Source organism: Trichosurus vulpecula, chromosome 5 (genome assembly GCF_011100635.1).
Source record: "Trichosurus vulpecula isolate mTriVul1 chromosome 5, mTriVul1.pri, whole genome shotgun sequence".
In the NCBI taxonomy this organism is placed as follows: domain Eukaryota; kingdom Metazoa; phylum Chordata; class Mammalia; order Diprotodontia; family Phalangeridae; genus Trichosurus; species Trichosurus vulpecula.
The window spans coordinates 242321450-242326222 of NC_050577.1; positions in this window are offsets into that span (position 1 = coordinate 242321450).

Sequence of the window (4773 nt, forward strand, 5' to 3'; positions counted from 1 at the left end):
ACTTTATGAATACACTCCAAAACACAAGAGCTGCAAATTCTACCATGAACTTTGGGTGAAGATGAATTGTTCTCATGCTATGTTGCTTTCCAATACTGTAGGCAAGTCCTGCATCACTATTCTTTTCCTACCCTTCAGGCTGCCCAAGTCCAGCCTCACTGATTACCTCATTTAGATGCAAACATTTGGGGAATGCTTCTTTAAGGTATAGCTTCCTAAAAGCCTGGACACTCATCCCTGTCTGGTTGATCCTACTTTTCCATGAGCTGATTCCAATCCAAATTGCCCAACCCCAAACCCATCTCACCATGTGCTTTGGAACCTCCATCCAATTCTCAACAGATTTCCCTAGATCAACCAATGTATAACTGATCTCACTTGAATGCAAACCTTGCTCTCCCTTAATGGCATCTCATCTCTTGCAACCAAGGGCATACTGATATTTGTTTAAAATCCTTTTTAAATCATTCAAACCATTTCCTCATTCAAATGAGAGATACACTTTCAAGTTTAATCTATATTATTAACATTTTCTTCATCACTTTAAGTCTAGATAATCAACAAAACAATGAAATCAAACCCTGATCTGTACCATTTGCCAATTTCTGAGGTATAAATGATGACATGAACCCTTTCTAGAGGAGAACATATCTTCTTTTAAAAACTTTTTATTTATTTTATTTTTAATTTATGGAATAAAACAAACATTTCCATAACATAGTATTATAAAAGCAGATGATTGCACATGAAACTGCAAATCTATTATGTACAACTTGCTATTCCTTTTATAACATATAATTTTCATGTAAATTTCATTTTTTCTTCCCCACCCACTAGAAATGGTTACCATTATACACAAATATGTGTATATATTTATATATATACATATATACAGATATATACAAAATTCTATACATACTTCTATTCATCAGTTCTTTCTCTGAATATAGATAATGTCTTCTTTCATATGTTGTTTTATAGTTGATTTGGGTATTTCTAATAGTAAAAATGATAGTTGCTCAAAGTTGTTCTTAAAACAACATTGCATTTACTGTATACAATGTTCTCTTGGTTCTGCTTATTTTACTCTTCATTAGTTCATACAAGTCTGTCCATGTTTTTCTAAGATCAAGTTCATCATTTCTTATAGCACTGTAGTATTCCATCACATTCATGTACCACAACTTGTCCAGCCATTGGCATCCCCACAATTGATTGGCATCCCCACAATTTTCATTTCTTTGCCACCACTGAGAGTACTGCTATAAACATTTCAGAACATATAGGTTCTTTTCCTTTCCCCCTAATTATCTTTGGAAATAGACCCAGTGGTGGTATTGCTGGGTCAAACCTAAGATCCTATGGTTCATCTGTTACTGAGAGGCCCAGGAGAGTGGTTGGATCATATTTCTTCCTCCCTGTTGCTACTCCTAGATTTCTGTAACGTCACCATCTCTCAATGACTTCTCTTTTCAGACTCACACATTCTGTTTATATGCATTTCTATGCCATTCTATCTGACTTTAACCCACCTCTTCAGTCATACAAACTCTACCATCCAGCCAGACTGGCCTTTTTTACCATTCCTCACACATAACACTATACTTCCGATCACATGCTTTTGCATCAGCTATTCCCCATGCCTGAAATTAATTTCCTCCTCACCTCCTTAACCTCTAATTTCTTTAAAAGTTCAATTCAAGCTCTACCTTTCACATGAAGACTTTGCTGATTCTATCCACCACACACCCTCAGCTGCTAGTGCCTCTCCCACAAATTACCTTGTGACTATTTTGTGTGTATTTATATGCATAAATGTTGTCTTTTTCAATAGAATATAAGCATATTGAAGATAGCGACCATTTTCATTTTTCACTTCATTTTCCCATTTTCTAGCACAAGGCCTGACCCATAATAGGCTGGGGATAAGGATTAAACCTAGCATAAAGGACTCCCAGGTAAGAAAATTCCCTCTAGCAACTGGCATTTTCTCCAGATTGGCATTTTCTGAATTTCCTCCAGATTGACATTTTCTCTATAATTGAGGCTCAGAGAATTGCCTAGAGTATTGAGTTAAATGACTTGCCTTCATGCCTCTAAAGTACGATTTGATCTTCCTGGCTTTGAGGGCAACTCTCTATCCACAGTGCTTCTTAATGGTCAAATAAAAGGTGATTAACAAGTGCTTGTTAATTTGTTATTTGTGACCCACTCCCTATTCTTGTTATTATAAACTACTGAACCTTCAAGTCATCCTCTCAACTTTGTCAAGGACTTCGGTACTTGGTCTTCCTCTTTACCCCATTCCCTGTTATCATCCTCGGGAACTACAATATTCATGTTGATGATCCCCTGCTATAGAAATTGACTCCCCAATTCCTCAAACTCCTCACCTTCAATGATCTCCTTTCTCTTCTTTTTAATTTTCAAACATATTTCTTTCTGATGACACTAAATATTCATTAAGACATATTTTCCCTGTTATTTTTTTCCCTTTATCTTGATGAACTCAGCATGAACAATTTGACAGTCAAGACATTAAAATCATGCACTTTAGGGTAATTTCCAGATCCATAGAGCATGAGGCCTTGTGACCCTTACCCTACTCCACTCCCTCACTGGCATAGTTACATATTAGGTTTCACCATCTCTCATGACTCCTTGTTAACAACCTCCAAAGTATAAAACTTGGAAATTTCACTCTCAGATCACAACGTCTCTTACTGAGATTAACATTTGTTGAAAGAATCCAATGATCTATATTTACAAAATATTTATAACAGCTCTTTTTGTAGTGGCAAAGAATTGGCAAATGAGGAGATGCTCATAAATTGGGGAATGGCTGAACAAAATTGTGGCATATGATTGTGATGGAGTATTATTGTGCTAGGGGCAACGAGGTGGTACAGTGGATAGAGCACTGGGTTTAGAAAACAGGAAGACTCATGTCTGTGGGTTCAAATTTGGCCTCAGATACTTACAAGCTATGTGACCCTAGGCAAGTCACTTAGCCCTGTTTGCTTCAGTTTCCTCATCTGTAAAATGAGCTGGATCAGGAAATGGCAAACCACTCCAGTAACTTTGCCAAGAAAGCCCCAAATGGGGTCACAAAGAGTCAGCCACAACTGGAAAATGACTGAACAGCTATTATGGTATAAGAAGTGATGAGAAGAGTGGTTTCAGAGGAAAAAAAAACATGACAAGATCTATATGAAATCAAAGCGAAGTGAGAAGAATCAAGAGATCACTGTGCACAGTAACAGAAATGTTGTAATGATGATCAACTGTGAATGACTTAGCTACTCTGACCAATAGAGTGATCTAGGACAATTTCAAAGGATTCATGATGAAAAAACTGCTATCCACTTCCAGAGAGAGAGAAGAGATGAACTGATGAGTGAAAATTTAGGTATAGTTTTCTCACTTTCTTTTTCTTTTTTGCAATGTGGCTAATACGGAAATATATTTCGCATGATTTCACATATTGTTTGCCTTCTTGGTGGGGAAGGGATGGGAGGGAGGGAGAGAATCTGGAACTCAAAAATTTAAAAAGAATGTTAAAAATCAATAATAAAATAAATGGAAGCAGAAAAAAAGAATCCAATTAGCTATCTCCCTTCACTTAATATTACCTGCAATTTGGGTAATCATGTCATCTAATAACATTCTAAAAATCATATATACATGGGATCATAGATTCAGAGGTAAAGAGGACCCCAGAGCCCATGTAGTGCAATACCTCTTTACTCTACAATTGAGAAAAGTGCACCCTAGAAGAAACTCCAAAAACCAAATCAAAGGTGAGTGCTTCTGAATTTTCTGTTATCTATTGTTATCATCTCATTCACTTCCAAGCAATGATCCTATTCACTTTTTTAAAAAAATTACTCTTAACTTAAACATAGCTTTAAAAAAAAGTCTTTGTAATTTTTATAATTTATTATATGCTTCAGTTTGTCATGGGCTTTTAGGTTTCCTTCTATTATTTTTATAGAATCGTGACCCTCTTTTATATAGGTTGGCAGCCTGATTTAGTGGAGAAAGCAGAGTTGTAACAAAAATTTTTGTTCCTAGAGTAAATCTGCTCAAAATCTTGCTCTGGGGCAAGTGGCACAAAGCACTCCTTCAAATATTGCTGGGGAAGTGAGACTGCTGGGAGGTGGAGGCTGAGCTAGTTCGCCTGAAGTATGGCCATATCATCTGGCAATTTCCCATTTAGCTAATTATTCTTACCAACTAGATTTTGTTTATATATAAATTTATTTAGTTTCAGTTTTCAACATTCACTTCCACAAGATTCTGAATTCCAATTTTTACCCCCATCTCTTCCCTCCCCCCCAACAGTGTGCATTTTGATTACCCCTTCCTCCAACCTGCCCTTCCTTCTATTACACCCCATCCCCTTCTCTTATTCCCATATCTTCTATTTTCCTGTAGGGGAAGATAGATTTCTATACCCCACTGCCTGTAAATCCTTTTTCCTAGTTGTATGCAAAAACAGTATTTAACATTCACTTTTAAAACTTTGAGTTCCACATTCTCTCCTGTCCTGCCTCCCCACCCACCTTCATTGAGAAAGCAAGCAATTCAATATAGGTTATACATGTGTAGTCATGCAAAACACTTCCATAATAGTTATGTTGTGAAAGACTAACTATGTTGTCCTCTATACTGTCCCACCCTCCTTTTATTCTATTCTCTCCTTTGACCTGTCCCTCCACAAAAGTGTTGGCTTCTGACTGCCCCTTCCCCCAGTCGGCCATCCCTTCTACT